We start from the raw sequence: 16,863 nt of genomic DNA, 5'->3' as shown, positions 1-16,863 counted from the left end.
CTTCAGAAATTTGCATTTTCCTATGCCCTTTGTACCATGGCAGAGGTTTCTTAAGTAAAAGGTTAAAATTCAACACATAATTCTACAAGCTAAAATTTAAATGCTTAATTCATATTGCTAACTTAAGTGAACCCCCAAAACCTGCATTTCACTCTGAAGACAGAGTTGAAAAGTTCAAATGCGAAGAAGATCTTGGAAGCCTTCATCAAAGACCCTCGATCACCCCCAAATTGGGAAGGTGCAAACACAGTGCAAAAGAACTATCTAATAACCATGAGATCATACTACATAAATTAGTTCCAGTGTGTCTATGATGATGTTACAGTGCATAGTAACAACTAAGCAATACTTAATGTATAAATATACCACAGCACTTGACAAAGGTGGGTGAGTTAGGTGGAATTATCCCCCTGTGAAAAACAAGTTTCACTCTTTAGAAATTTTTATAAAAGTTTAATAAGTGATAAAAGGGATAAAATTCAGCGCTGGGGTGCTTGGCTATCTGCCAAAAGCACACTGTTAGCTTAAAACAATGTCCTCTATATATTGTTACATTACAGAGTGTACATGCATATTCAGAAAAGTTTACACATATTCTAACATTCCTGTGAGCTTAGGTGTTCTGTGAATTTTTGCTTGGTTTTAACCTTTGACTTGTCTGCATGCCATCTTTCAGATTAAATCAATATGTTTTATTTCTTCTCATGGTTTCATCCTGTTGTTTTTACACTCCCTGATAACAAGGAGTCATTAAATTGGGTTCTGGTTTTTGTCACCATTATATTATCACTCAGATAGTCTACAAATGTGAGGAACTACTTAATTATCTTACACCAGTCTCTGAGTTAGTTACATAAAAGCATTTTAACATCACATAGTTTCTATTTTAATATTATGCTACAATCTAAGATATATTTATCATATTACTGTTTACTATTTATATAAGCTATACGGTGCATACATAAACTCACAGATTATACTATACTAAAAAGCAGTTACAAGGAAATATAAATTGTGCCATACCAACATTTTTGTGATTAATAATAATATGCAAAAGCTAATACATAAATGCAAAAGCCACTACTATATTGTCATTTATAACACCCCTCACCACCAGCGCTGCAATAAACAAATACCTGATTTATAGACGTCATCTATCAGGATATATTTACAGCCTATCTTTTGGGCATTAGGTTTTTCAGTGAATTTTCTCCCACCTGCTTATCTGGAAGAAGATCAATGCATTTCTTGAGAGTCAAATGGGGGCAATTAGGAAATAAAATATGTAGCTGGCTGTCACACCATTCCATTGAAATGGCCCTGGCTGGGGGCAGGTTGCAGGTGATAACGGGAGAACAAAAGGTGAGGGGGCTACCCCAGAGGTCTGGCTGGATTTTTGGGGAGTCCAGTTTCCGGGTTTGGGGAGGAAAGTGTTGTTTGCCATTTTCCCTGCTGCCTGACTGCTCAGAGCTCAGGACCAGCGCATGTGGTGCCAAAACATCAGGACCGGCTCTTGCCGGACCCTCTGCCCGTGAGGCATTGCCGTGGCCACTTACGTGTGTTGTACTCCAAGATCCCAGTCTGCTGCGGTTTTCCTGTGCTGCAAGTCTGCTTAATTCTCTTTTTTGTTTGTTTTTTTTGGCCGTTTGGGGAGGTCCAGAGCCAACATGTGGGGTGTCCCCATATGGGTCTCCTCTGTACCGTAGCCCGGAATTAACCGTGTGGTCTCAGAGGTGGTGTCACACGCCCCCTGCAGCCGCGGGGAATCATTGCACCTGCCCTGCCCGGCCAGGAGCCCACCAGCGCCCCTGCCGGCTGTGACCATAACTACACCAAAGGGGAAATTGCTGAAACAGCGCTAAGAGACTGTATTTTGGGTTTTTCTGGTTTTGTTTGTTTGCCTTGTTATACATACACATACTAGTAAAGAACTGTTATTCCTTTTCCCATATCTTTGCCTGTAAGCCCCTTAATTTCTAAATGTTATAATAATTCGGGGGGTAGGGGTCATATTTTTCCATACCAAGGCAGGTTCCCACCTTCCTTGGCAAACACTGGTCTTTCAAACCAAGACAGATTTTGGTGCCCAATGGTGGGGCCTGAGGGCATAGAGAGGAAAGGGTGAAAAAGGAATAACAGTTCCTGGATAACCTAATTTTTTGTGTGCTGAATATAGAAACCTCATTAGGTGTCACTATGTGATCTAGCTTTTTGGGTGGCACATGGTTGTGGCTATATTTTTCCCATTTGCTGCTCCTTATCAATACATGGGTCCTATGACTAAGGCTACTGTAGCTGTTATCCAGTTTGCACAATGGGTCAATAAGGTGAGGAAGTAATGGATTTTTAACTTCCTGTGTTGTGGTTTGATATACTGGCCAAATACCAGACACCCACTAAAGTTGCTCCCTCACCCTCCCCTGCCACAGCTGGGCAGAGGAGAGAAAAAAAATTAAATAAAGGCCTTGGGAGTTAAGGAATGGGAGAAAACACTCCAAGGGCAGAACCAGCTCAACTTATAGGTTCGAAGTGAGTTTATTACTAACAAAATCAGAGTAGGATAATGAGAAGTAAAATCAGCCCTTAAAACACCTTTTCTTCCCCCAACCCCTCCCTCCTTCCCACCAACAGTGCAGGGAGACAGGGCATGGGGGTTTTGGTCAGTTCATCACCCAAGATTTTCTTCCACTGTGCAGGGAGAGGAGTCCTTCCTCGTGAGACCGTGGGGTCGCTCCCATGGGAGACAGTTCTCCGTGAACTTCTCCAGCATGTGTCCTATCTCATGAGCAGCAGTTCTCCCAAAATTGTGGCAACGTGAGTCCCTCCCATGGGCAGAGAGTCCTCCCAAACTGCTGTGGCATGGGTCACTCTTCCACGGGGTGCAGTCCTCCAAGGACAGGCTGGTCCAGCCTGGAAGCAGTGGCCCCCTCTCTCCACTGTCTCCCACTAGATCACAGCCTCCTCCAGTCATCCACCCACTCCAGCGTGGGCACTTCCCCCATGGGCTATGGGTGGATCTTTGCATACCCCAGTGGATCCCCATGGGCTACAGGGGGACAACCTGCTTCACCATGGGCTTTACCACAGCCTGCAGAGATATCTTTGTTTTGGCACCTGGAGCACCTCGTCCCCCTCCTCCACTGCTCTTGCAGTTGCCATGTTGTTTTCCCTCACATGTCCTCACCTCCTCCTCTTCTCTAGATGGAATTAAAACTGTGTGTGTACTTTGTTTTGATTTTCTTCCTAAATATGTTATTACATAAGCGTTACCACCATCTCTAATTGGCCCAGAATTGGCCGGCAGCATGTCCATCTTCAGAGCCATCAGGAATTGGCTCTGCCAGACATGGTGGAAGCTTCCAGCAGCTCCTTACAGAAGCCACCTCTGTGGCCCTCTCCCACTATCAAAAACCAGGCTGTGCAAAACCAACACACTCTGGAAAGCAGGCACATGGCTACATGGCTAACACAGACTAAGTGTATGTTTTTGGGGTTTCGTCAATAATGGTACCCATTATGAGGAAGTAACACCCGGGGAAGCTTTCTCCCAACCTGCCCGTTTTTGGCTTCCTTTTTCTACCTCTGTTGAGGTTGGGATTGAAGGCACTTGAGACAATAGTTCACATTCAGATTCAGGTGTTTATTATTTCTTATCAATGTGACAGTCTCACAGCAGTGAGTTCTACAGTCTTTCATTAGCAAGGCACAAAATGGCTAACTATCTCTTGTTACAAGGTCTTTTAAGGCTAAACTATCCAATTAAGAAATTACACCTAAATTAATTTACCTTTTAACACAATAACTAATCCCTCGAAGTCCACACTGTGGACTTTTCTGTCCAAATACACAAAACCACCTAAACTCGTGAAGAAGAAGGAAGAAGAAGGTGAAGAAGGTAAAGAAGAACAACCAGTTTCTGCCCTAAAACCTCCATCTTGCTTCATGTTTATTACTATATTCTAAAACCCCAAACTCTACGTTTTCCACCCTGTGATATTACACACTTCTATTCAAACTACACACCCATAATCCCAGTTGTATCAATTAATTTTGGAAGCCGGTTCCATGGCCTCAGGTCAAATGCAGTACTCTCCTGGGGGTCAGTGTCTGTCAGCACAGAAAATCTAAAATTCTCAGCATCCAGGGTTCCGACACCAACCTTGTCAGCACCCAGAACATCCCTCTGGCTGTCCTGAGAAGCCAAGACCCCTGCCAGGGGTCTCAGAGACCCTGGTACAGAGCCAAAAATGCCTGTGGTTTGGATTATGACCCGTGGAGCAAGTTACCAACCTTAGATGAAGATCTGCAAGCCATGACAAATTAAGTAGAATGATAGTGAATTTATCACAAGGTGAGAAAGTAGATTTTGGGGTTTTTAGAATGGGCATTCAGGGGGGCAAGATGGAGGGATCTGGGCATGTCCAGCCTTTCTTCTTCTTCTTCTTGGCCTCCATCTTCTGCTGTGATGTTGGCACTTTTGAATTGGTTTAGAGTAGAAGCTCACTGTCTAACATAGGTGATAGGTATGGGAAAGTAACTGTAAACATTGTATACGTAGTTTTTAGTATAAAGACATAACACCGCCCTGGGGGCGGGCAGAGTGCCTGAAACTGTCCTGCTGGACGGACCTCAGCAGGACAGGAGAAAGAATTTTATAGATAAGATACAATAAACAACCGTGAGACCGAGAAATGAAGAGCTCTGACTCCTTCTTCAAGCGCCAGGCTGGGAAAAGAGACTTTCTAACTTTTCTTGGGGTCACTGACCAGCTAGAGATCCTGACACAATCTTTCACCCATTTCTTTGAGCCTACCCCAACAGCTTTCGAAAGGTTCAAATCTCTAAATGCTGATGATATTGTACAGTGGCTGTTGCTGATAGGCCTATTCTTTTTAGCATTTAGCATTTAGAGATAAGGTGAGGGGTATTGGAGGAAATACACCAGAAGCTGAGAGAATACACCTTTCCAGCTGGTGGGAAACCCTGTCCCTGCCTCAAAGAGGGAGAGTCTGATGGTGCATCAGTGGAACCCATGAACATTACAACCGTCCAGGTTCCAGCTGAACCACAAGGGCAGTCACAGCCAGCAGCCCTTGCCCTTGTGTAGAGAAGGAATTATAAGACCAAATCAGTATGCCCAGTTAATGAGGATGAGGTACCAGGGGCCTCACAACCAGCAGGAGAGCTGGAGCCTGAAATGGTCACTGAGTCCCTGTCGTATGATAGTCTCCATAATCTGCAAAAGGACATTGTGCAACAGGAGCACAAGGCTTACTCAACCTGGTTACTTCAGGTTTGGGACCTTATGGGTCCAGGTGTGCAACTGGATAGTGGCAAGGCAAGGAATTTGGGGTCCTTGACCCAGGATGCGAGTGTTGATCAGATGCGGGGGTTGATCAGATATTTGTGAGGAAGCCAGGGCCCCTTTCTCTCTGGGAGCGGCTTCTAATGAGTCTTAGAGAGAACTTTGTTCACAGAGACAGAATGCGGGAGTATCATAATAGAATGCACTGGAAGAACATTAAGGACGGGATCAAACAGCTGAGAGAAGTAATAGTACTAGAGATACTTCTTGGAAGGAACAGACAGCATGATAATGACCCTGACAAGGTCAGATGCATAGGGCAAATGTAGAACCTGGCAAATCTAGGGCCATCCAAATATACCACCTTCATGCAACAATTAATGATGAGGACAACCAAGAGACAGTGGGTTAGTTCCCATGTAGCACCAGTGCAAGTCACAGGCCCCAAAGTCAGAGCCCCATGTCCCCCAGCTAGGGAGAGAAGTTACACCCCATGGACTGACCTTTGGTTCTTCTTGTGAGACCATGGGGAAGACATGAGAAGGCGGGATGGAAAATCCACTTCTGTCCTGGCAGCATGGGCGCATCAACTCAAGGATGAAAACATTAACCAAAGGAGTTCCGCTAAAGTGAAGGTAGCCTCAGCCTCCCATTACTGAGCTGCCAGGTATAACAGAAGGGAGGATGATATGTTAGATCCCCTTGAAGGCAACTCTAGAATGTATGCCCAGGGAGGAAAAGATAACCAGGGCTAGAGGGGCCCTGTGTCTAGCCAGGTAGAGGCATGGGAAAACTGGATCTTTTGGATGGTGTCGATCCAATGACCTGGCACATCAGAGCCAGAAAAATATGAAGCTTTAGTCAATACTGGTGCACAGTGTACCCTAATGCCGTCAGGACATGTGGGAGCAGAACTCGTTTCTGTTGCTGAGGTGACAGGGGGATCTTGTTCATTTTGTGTGCTGGGGGGTGCTTTGTCTGTTAATTAAACAGATTCTTTCCACTTCTCTCCAAGGAATCCTTCCTGAACCAGTTGGGGGGAGAGGCCGTGTGGGTTTGCTTTCTGGAGGGACCCCCTTTTGGAGGTTTTCTCCCAAATTTGCCCTAAACCAGGACAGTTTCACATTAATCCTTAGGGGTAGAGTCCAAGATTTGGTAAAAGAACAATTAGTAAACAAAAAGGCAAAGCCAGTGCAGTAATCTAACTCTATCAACCCCACATCAAGATTTGTATACAAAACTTCAGCAGCAATTAGAAAAGGAAATAAATATCGAGATTTGGGAAAAATGTGTTCGTGGAACTGGGGGAAAGAATAAGTAAGCAACTTAACCCAATGTTGGGTTTGCAGAAGGGCATTGATGACAGAGGAATGGCCATGGAAAGGCAGTAGCTTAGGCCCGGTTAAACTCCTTAAATAGAATCGGACCAATATAAGGGGGAAAATCGACCAGAAGGGTGGATTCTGAGTTCAGCAGTGATAGAAGAAGAATGTCTCTGGAGCGTTGGGAAAAATTTTCTTAGCGAAGTAGAAAATACTCCCTGTAAGAGATTAAAGTTAGTAATGGAACTTTTACATGGTGGATCCCAGATGAACCAACTCTGTATTGGACTCAGAGAAAACGAAAGAAAAAAATTGCAAGTATAATAATAAAATCAGACTCCTTCAATGTAATGATACAGGCAAGAATCCTCATTTTGGGATCCCAGAAATATCCAAATTTCAGGAGAATATAAATCAACAGAAAAATTATTATTGGAAAGCACCAGATGGTTTATTTTGGATATGTGGGAAAAGAGCATACCCAAGACTCCCCTCCCAGTGGAAAGGAAGTTGTCCTCTGGGAATCATACAGTCAGGATTTTTTTCTTTTACAAGGACCAGATGCAGATCAATTAGGAGTACCAATTTATGAGGACCTAAAAAGAAATAAAAGGGAATTGATTAGAGGATTCCAAAAATGGGGAGATGAGGAATGACCTCCTGAATGCATATTGGAAACATATGGGCCAGCCACCTGGGCACAAGATGGGAGTTGGGGCTATCAAACCCCAATTTATATGCTAAATCATATTATAAGTCTCCAAGCAGTTGTAGAGATAATAACAAACAGAACTGGTTGAGCATTGGAATTAATATCAAGTCAACAAAGCCATACAAGAGCTGCAGTGTATCAAAATAGATTGGCTTTAGACTATTTATTAGCTGAGGAAGGGAGTGTTTGTGGAAAATTTAATACTTCAGATTGTTGTTCAAAAATAGATGACAATGGGGATGCCGTCCTGGATATAGCCAAGAATACCAGAAAAATAGCCCATGTACCGGTCCAAAATTGGGAACCAGTGCTAAAAACTAGCCAGTGGGATAATGTATTGGGGATAGAATGGTAGAAGAAATTTGGCTTCTTCCTTTTATGTGCTACAGCTGTTTTGATATTTCTTCCTTGCTTGATCCCCTGTTTTATTCAGCTAACCACCAGCGTAGTCCGAGGCATGCAAGTGGTAACAATGCCTATGGACCCAAAATTGGCTACATCTGGAATGGCACAAAAGATCATGGTGTTAAAGAAACAATATAGAAGACCCCTTTAAAGAAGCAAAATTGATTTGTGAAAAAAATTAACAAATAATAGAGGTTGGAAAACAAGAATTATTGCTCAAGCCAAATTATTTATAAAAAAGAAGAGGGGGGATTGTTATAAATACATATTATAATATTGGCTTTTTGCAAATATTGAAATGGATGCTATATGCATAATGTTAAAATAACTTTGCTATAAAGATATAGTTTTTATTTCTGCTGTTAACTAAACTTAGACATAGTAGTGAAATAGCTGATATAGTTATGCTTGTGGTAATTTAACTGCCTGCTTGGTTGGAATAACATCCAATGAACATATGATGAAGACCTCTGCTACTGACATGCCAACTATCAGCACCTACCATCTGTAGAAAGTATGGACCAAAGCCCAAGCTGGAGGTGATAGCAAGAACGGACTAAAACCACAGCCAATAAATGCGCATGCTCTAAAAAGGCGGACCCGAGGAGGAGCCATGATAAACAGTTCTTGGAACATGTAAACTAGTTTGAGGAAAAGTTTAAATATACATAATTGTTTATGATTATGCAATAGGCTGATGCAATAGAAAAGGTAAAATAAATAGCAAGTGTGCTCTTGGCTGAATACCAAACACCCAACTGTTAAATTTTGCTTTATTTTTATATCCTATTGTCCTTTAGTAAACTTTAAGTGAACCTCATTTTTCACATCAACATCTCAGCACAAGATGTATTTGGGTCTCCTAATGGGGTTGTAGGAACCACTGACTTGTAAGGTATTAGAGCAGGACAGCCTCCCTTCTGGGGGCTCTTATCTCTTTGCCTCTACATTTTTACCAATATTAGTTTATCCATCAGTGTCTTGGTTTGGAAAGACAGGAGTCTGCTAAAGAAGGCAGGAGCCTCCCCTGAAATTGAGAATGTAAACCCTCCCCACCCCTCCGAATTGCTACAATTTTAAATTAAGGGGCTCTCAGGCAAAGATATGGGAGCAGGCAATAACAGTTCTTTAATAGGGAAGAAATAAAAAGAATAAAATAAACAATACAGTCCACTGGAACAACACTGACAGAGTCAGAACCCAACCTGACACCCTGTTGGTCAGGGTGCTGGTGGCAGTCCGATTGAAAATGTGGCTGCAGTCCTCTGAAGTATCAGGTGTGGTTCTGTTGGAGCAAGGGGGTTCTGTAGAGAAGGATGTAGTCTTCCTCTGAAGATCCAGGAGGAAAAGGTAGCTGCTGTTCCTCTGGGGAATCTCGTGGAGAAATAAACTGAAACTGCAATTTCAGAATCTTGGAGTATATGGGGTAGCAGTGCTTGGCTCCTCCCTCTGGGCGGAGCATCTCACAATGGGATGTTATAGTTCTTATCAGTCATGCACGGATATTCAATAGTCTGTTATCAGCGGAGGTCCCCTCCCGAGGAAGGTGTGAATGTGATCACTCAAAGAGAGAGATAAGGCAAACTGCTCACTTGACAAGGTAATCAGCCATACAGATGGTAATGGAAAACATCTTGCATGCAATCTTCAACAATCAGTTCCTGAGGGGTACCATTTTCCAATCCCTCCCTCCACAGGTGGCTTCTTAAGAGTTTGCTTCCTTGGTCCTGCTCTTTGAATCAAGAAGGTTTCCCTTCAGCTCTGCTGTCCAGACAGCAGTCTGATTTTTCACTTCATTTCAAATAAATCCCACTTGTCTTCCATAAGTTACCAACTCCTCTGCTATTTCCGCCTGTTCTGAATGGAGTGAGAGTTTAGACAAGTCCTGTCTTTGACTCAGATTTCTGGCAGTAACTCCCTTTGAGACAGCCTGCCCCCCAATTGGTTATCACTCCCAAGTTCTTAAGAATGTCCTGTTAGGTCTGTTACAAAATGAATTATTTATTGAATAGACAAAAGATTACCAGACAGAAGACTTTAAACAGACTATTTACAAACAGACTACTTACTACACAGGATAAAACAAAAAGAACTACTAGTAGATAAAAAAATACAGTGCATGATAAAAGGTACCCATATTACAGCTAGCAAAGAAATAGTATAGATTAGGAGTTAATGTGACTTACCACCTAATTGATGATGGAGTATACATAAAGTCTTTTCCTTCAATTTCAGAAAAGTAATTGTGAAATTTGCATCCAAACATCAGGGGGAAGTCCTACACAATTCCAGGGTGTATGTAGGAGACTTCTGCCTCTATGAAAGTTTGTGTAGCTTTTATGCTTTGTAAAGTGAAGTGTCTGTCAGTCAGAAATTCCAGCTTATCTCCCAACATCTTGTTCTTAAAGCAAGCTGTTCCTTGTCAGTGGGGGCGTTTACTGTATCCCATCTCTCTGGTGTCAGAGATAACTCCTTCACCAGAGGCTTATGGCCTGGGTTAATTCACCCATTCATGTGGAGGGGGAGAATGCTCGGAATATCGCACCAGCTGATGGACAGAACAGATAAGCTCTTCTGTGTTAGGGGGAATGTCCTGCCACACTCCCCAACATAAGATCAGGTCCCCTTTGTGGTCCTGCTGTATGAGCAGGTCTTGCAATTGGTTGATATAAAGCTTTAATGAGTGTCCTGGTTACAAAAGGAGAATGCCAATGTGGGTGCAACCAAACTGTGTATTCTACTCCCCTCAATATCATTTCTGACCAACTGTTAATGATGGGTCGTTTGCAGTAGCTGCCCAGTGCACACCTGACTTCTCAGGATACAAGCTGGATGTTAAATTAATAAGGAAGAAGAGGCAAACCCTGATAGGCAGGGTGGTGTTTCTTTTTCTTCACAGCAATTATTCAGCTGTGATAAGTCCCCTCTGGGAAAACATCAGCACAGTCCCCCCCATCCTGAGGGCGTCATCTCTGCTAATGGGCCATAATGGACTCAATGGCACCAGCATAATGGGCAGCTGCAACACCTTAGACCATCAAGAACTCCCAAAAATATCCTATGACTCATAAGATTACATCATTACATTGTGAAACTCCCCACCCTGGGAGAGGTACTGAGCATTCCCCCCTGAGCCTAAGTATATATAATTGGGGGCTTGGGACACCATCTTCACTACTCAACATATCCAGAGGAAGACCAGAACTTCCACAAGACCACCGCTTTCAACTGCATCCATCACTTCAACAGGACTGCAACCACCATGCTGACCAACAGGGTGCCAGGTTGTACTCTGACTTTATGGGTTTAAGTCAGTTTTCTGTGTATTGTTGCATTTATTGTAATCTTTTTTATTAAATCGGAACTCGGATCAGAAATCGCTCCAAAGGTAAATGAGCAGGGTTCATTTCTCCCACCAGTTTACTTTCAAGTCAAAACAACAAGTCAGGCAGACCATTGATGAGGGGATTCTTCCTATCTGGGTTAGCGAGCAACAACATGGGGGAGAGGGGGCGTCTGACAGGTTACTAGCTGCCTATCGTGTATTAATTGGAGACAACCAGCCTTTTGCACACTTTCAGTGAGTTTACCCAATGTTGGAGTGGGGATAGAGATGGGTTCTCCCCTATCAGACAGGTCTCCCACCCAATATGCTGCCCTTTGAGTGAGAGACCAAGGCTCTCTGCTACCTGCATTGTTAAAAATATACCAGGGCCTGAAAAGTCGTGGAACTCCTCCTCCAAAAGCCTCATCCTGCCTTCACCTGTGAGCAAAATTCTCCAAACATACTCAATTTCAGTTTGTTTTGCATGTTTACTATATTTTTTTGCAGGTTAGCCAGCTCCACAGTGCTGTAAGGTGACTGTTCAGTTGTTACAGTGGGCTCTGCCTCCTTGTTAGAAACGAGAGCACACTCCCGGCACTAAAAGTGATTTTAGCATTTATTATAATAAAAAGAAAGGCCTAACGCATGGGAGCCTGCGGGCTGAGCAGGAGTGTTCCCATTGAGGATGCTGCAGCGCCGGCGCTGGGTCTTCTTCAGCAGGGATGTCCCTGATGTTCCAGGTGGAGCTGCACAAATTCAGTGGGTCAGATGCCCCTTTTTATCCTGTTTTTTTGTCCCTTTGGATTGGTTTCTTTTTCAATTCTTCATTTGCATGAAGGTTTAAGGCGCTTGATTGGCCCATTACAGTTCTGTCCAGGTTGGCTCATTTTGCTTGGGGGGTGGTGCACTTTACTTAGGTGTATTATGGTACATTGAGTACTGTATTTCTTATAACTACTCTTTTAACCCCTTTTACCGTAACCAAACTAACAGTACACGCTTAACAATCTATCAACTATTTTACAACAGTTTCTAACCTATTTTTAACATCCTCATCTTCTCCTTAATATACAAATTCAGCCTTTACAACCTAAAGCAGCTTTTAAACAGCTGAAACACTCTCTAATGTCAGCTCCAGCACTGAGACTGCCAGACTTAACTAAACCATTTGAACTTTTCACACACGAGAGACTGAATGTGGCTCTGGGGGTACTAGCACAGCACCTCATAATATATATAAAAATAGAAAAAAATATATTTACATATAATATATGTAAATATATAGACTGACTCTAAATATGCATTTAGTTTTATCCATGCCCATAGAGCCATCTAGAAGGAGAGAGGACTTCTGAACGCTCAAGGTAATCAAATCAAACATGCTGAACAAATACTTGCCCTCTTAGAGAGCATTAAAAACCCTGCAGAAGTAGCTATCATGCATTGTAGAGGTCAGCAAAAAAGGAAAACCACTCCAGAATTGAGAAATCACTTTGCTGATAAAGCAAAGAGGGATTGCAGAAAAAGGTATTCTCCAATAATTCCACAAAAAGAGAATGATTTGTCAGAGTTCACCCCAAATATGACCAAGCAGACCACAATCTAATTGTTTCTTAAAGCTGAGATCACAGAAAGGGAATAAGATGTTACACCAGGAAAGCAGGTGGTAGTCCCACCCCTGATCCTTTGGGAGCTAGCTCAGAGAGAACAAGGAAACTCACATTTCAGGGTTGAAAATCTTCTGAAATATCTAAAAAAGGTAATAATAAGAAAAAGAATAACTGATATTATACAATCAGTAGCGAGCAAATATGAAATCTGCTGTAAAAAGAACCCTGACATGAGAAAAATAGTTGTGTTAAGAGTAACAAAACCAGGAGATCTTCCTAAAGATTACTTGTAAGAATCCATGTATCTCGGGGCTGTTCTATGGGTCCACTCCGGCTAGCTCGGACCCTGGCCCACACGGTCTTACATGGACAAAGTAAAAGACGAGAAACGCTCTTCTCCACGTGGGGATGAGTGTCCTGTTTATTGGCTTGGGAGGAGACACTTCAGGTTCCAGCTACCTTCCAGGTGAAAAACAGGGTGTGACCTTCTCGCAGTGGACTTTTATACCCGAGGGTATAAAAGGGGCGGGGGAAGAGGACCGCAGCCAATGGGATACCATTGAGGAGGGGCGAGGGGAGGGGTAACCAGGGGCCAAACCACCAGGGAGTATAGCAGAGGGGTGCATGAGGGAAAGACCATGTGATGGGAGAAGGGAAATAACAATCTACGTGACATAACATCCTCAGTACAAATTTCCAATCAGCCAGTGCAAAACAACAACTAAATAAACTATTTAGTGCAATACAACAATTACTGACAAATAGATTTTGTGGAGTTACCACGCAAAGAGGGATACTGGTACATACTGGTACCCGCATTAGTTAACACCTTAGGTAGATAACCATAAGCTTACGCGTCATGCTAACACAGCCAAGGAAGAGGTGAAAATTTTGCTCAATCATATAGTTCCAAGGTACAGGGTTCCCTTGGGGATGTCATCAGATAGGGGAGCACACTTCGTTGCAACAGGGGTTAAGGAAGTTAGCTGGATTTTGGGAATTTCTTAGGATCTACATGCACCTTATAAACCCCAAGCGAGTAGTAAAGTTGAATGTATGATTAGGACTCTCAAAACACAAATTAGCAAAATTTGTCAAGAAATATCCATGACATGGGTTCAGGCCTTGCTTATAGCTTTACTGAGAATCTGCATACAACCGAGGCAAAGAGATAACAGCAGTCCCTATGAAATACTGTATGTCAGACCATATCAGACTCTACAGATTCCAGGTGAAATTCACATGAAGGGGAAACTTGATTTGCAGAAGTATCTAATAGCTTTAAGTTCCCCATTACAGAAGCTCCAGAATTACATCATACTATCCAAACCTATAAGACTAGACAGACCTACACATCCCTTCCAACCTAAAGACTGGGTCTATGTTAAGTAGTGGGACAGTGATCCTCTACAAGCTAAGTAGAGAGGACCATTCCAAGTTCTACTAACCACCCTCACCAAAGTCACTAGCAAAGTACTCTGGGTTCACTACTCCAGAGTTAAGAAAGCTTCTCCTGAAATAACTGTAAAAAAAGAGACTGATGCAGATGAAAACCTGTTTTAAATGATTCCTCTTCTGTGCCCAAAGAACTGTTCACAATAATCATTATTCTTCTTTGCATGATACCCGACTGTACAAAGCATTACAGTTGTTAGATGTTTATTGCTGTTTATATTGTTTATTATTAAATATTTATATCTTATTAGATATTTAGTGTTAGATATTTGCCGTTATTAAATATTTTCCAGTATTAGATGCTTATTTACTATTAGATATTATATGCTTATTATTAGATGTTTATAATAATGGTTGTTTATTATTGTTAGATATTTATCTGTTATTAAATACCTATTATTAGTAAATATTTAGTATAGAAACTCAGTAAGGTAAAGGCCTTGTTGAGCCTCTAAAGGAGGGAAATGATGCCTCAGGTTTTAGCTTTTATATTTTTCAGATTCTGTACTGCTTTAGTGTGCAGTTCTGAGCTTCATATTAGGGAATAGTAAGCTCTCTTCACAGAGTAAGTAGAAAAAAGAATTACTTATCTAGCTGGGGACCAAGGACAAAGGATCCGAATTTCAGGCCCAAGAGCATAAACAACAGCAGAATGAAGAGAGAAAAACAAGAAGGATGGGACTTCATAAGCTAAAGCTGTAATTGGACAATTAACTCCAATATGCAAATGGACCAAAACTTATAAAAGTGTCAAACCCCTTGACCGGTCATCCATTTTGTGACCATTTGGGGTTCCTTTTGGGTGTAGCCCTGGCTGGGTTCTTGTACTGCCCAAGGTGTATCCATTGAGGCCTTCTAATAAATACCTACTTTATTCTTTAACTCTGTCTAGTCTCTGTTCTAGGTCATCCTTCACAAGGCATCAGGAGCATGAGGTAAGGTGGGAGGAGGGTTGTCCTTACAAAGTAAAACTCCTACTCCGGAGAGTGGAGGGAGGTGACATCAGGATTAAGAAGATCCATCTCTTTATTGAGGCTAGAAAACCCCACCTCATTCTCCAGCTCTCCAGCCATGTGGGCAATTCACAATTCTAATTCTCTCTCCTTGGAAAGACTCAGACGGTTTCTCAGGTTCACAATAAGCCTCCTTTCAGCCTTATGTATCTTCTCCATACTTGGGCAGTGGTGTCTGCCTTCAGGCTAGTTCCTAATGTTTTAGTTAGCTCAGTCAAGGAAGCAATCACCTCTGTCCTGTTGCTTGGCAGCTGTGCTTCTCTTTCTGGGCAGCCATTACCGGCACCTTCAGCAATGCACAAACCAAACCTTTCCCTTTACAAAGTTTTTTTGTTTTATTTTCTGTTGGCAAGTATTTTATTTTCTCTGCAAACAACTGAAGATTTTGCCAATTCCTCTCAGCCCACATCTCTCTGCTTGGGTCTGGACAATCTTTATAAACTTTTAGCAATTCTATAAGTGGAGAGAAATTCAGGTCAGATTTTACTCGGGATTCTATGACCTTTCTGCTGGAGAATATCAGTTTCGACCAAAAATTAATTTCTCCTTTAATCTGCTATGAGCAGTTTTATCCAAATAAAATACCTCTTGGTCACCCTAAGAGTACTTTGCTGAACTGTGCCAATTAAAATGTAAGGCCACAAAACTCACTCGATGAGACACTTAAAATGCCTTATCATGTTTCATGTACTCTGAGTTAGATACACAGGAGAAATAGAAACAAGATATTCTCAAGAAGTCAAAACAAAAAAAAAACCCTTATGGCAGCTTTAGAAAATCAAAGAATGTTGGCAAAAGATTTAGAGCAGCATACAAGGAACATATAGCACTTCTCAATGCATTAACTTAGCCCATTTAATGTGGTAGTCTGTTATTTTACAGAGAACATATTCACACAGTTACAATTTAACTTAATAAATTCTAAATCCACCCAATTTTAAATTACTCAAAATCCTACGAAGAGGGAACTAAAATAAGAAGAAAAAGAGAAAAGAACAAACAAAACTACCAGTCCTGGTTCCACCGGTGTTCGGCTGATAGAAATTCCAAGAGGACCTAGGGTCAAGACATGCTTCCCTTGTGTCTCATTTAAGTACCCTTTTGCTTTTCCTGGGCCCTTCTACCACATGGGACTTCTGGTCATCTGGACACTTAGGATCTGGGCTAGGGACTCCAGAGGCGGAGTCTGTAGCATTGCCTTCAGTGCACCAGTGATTGGAGATCACTGCAGGGCTGGGATATGGGCTGGGGGGAAAGGCATGCAGGGAGGGTATCGCCTCCCCAGAGCAATGCCCGAACTCTCATTTCCCCACACACAGGCACCTGAAATGTTTCAAGCAAGCAATCCACACAGTCTCTCCCAGTACGTGGTAGACAGACTGCCCACCCTTGGGCCCTTCATCCACAACCATCTGGAATCTATTGGTCAGGCCCAGGTAAGCAGCACGCTTCTTATCAACAATCATTACATGCCCAAAAAGCTGGAGAAGGAAGTACAAACCCATAAATAAGTGTGAAAAACGCCAATCACTTGTTTTCAAAATTTTAAAAGTTTAATAGTAATAAAAAAAATGGTTATAAAAATAGTAATACAATTAGAGTAATAATAATTTAGACAAGCTAGTTTAGGACAATATGAGACAATAAAGACAAAGAGTTACAGACGTCCGGGTACCTTTTTCCAGGCAGCACGGGCCCGGGAAAAAGGACACCCCT

The sequence above is a fragment of the Geospiza fortis genome, unplaced genomic scaffold (genome assembly GCF_000277835.1).
Source record: "Geospiza fortis unplaced genomic scaffold, GeoFor_1.0 scaffold1292, whole genome shotgun sequence".
Taxonomy (NCBI): Eukaryota; Metazoa; Chordata; class Aves; order Passeriformes; family Thraupidae; genus Geospiza; species Geospiza fortis.
Note: the sequence above shows the minus strand (reverse complement) of the source record.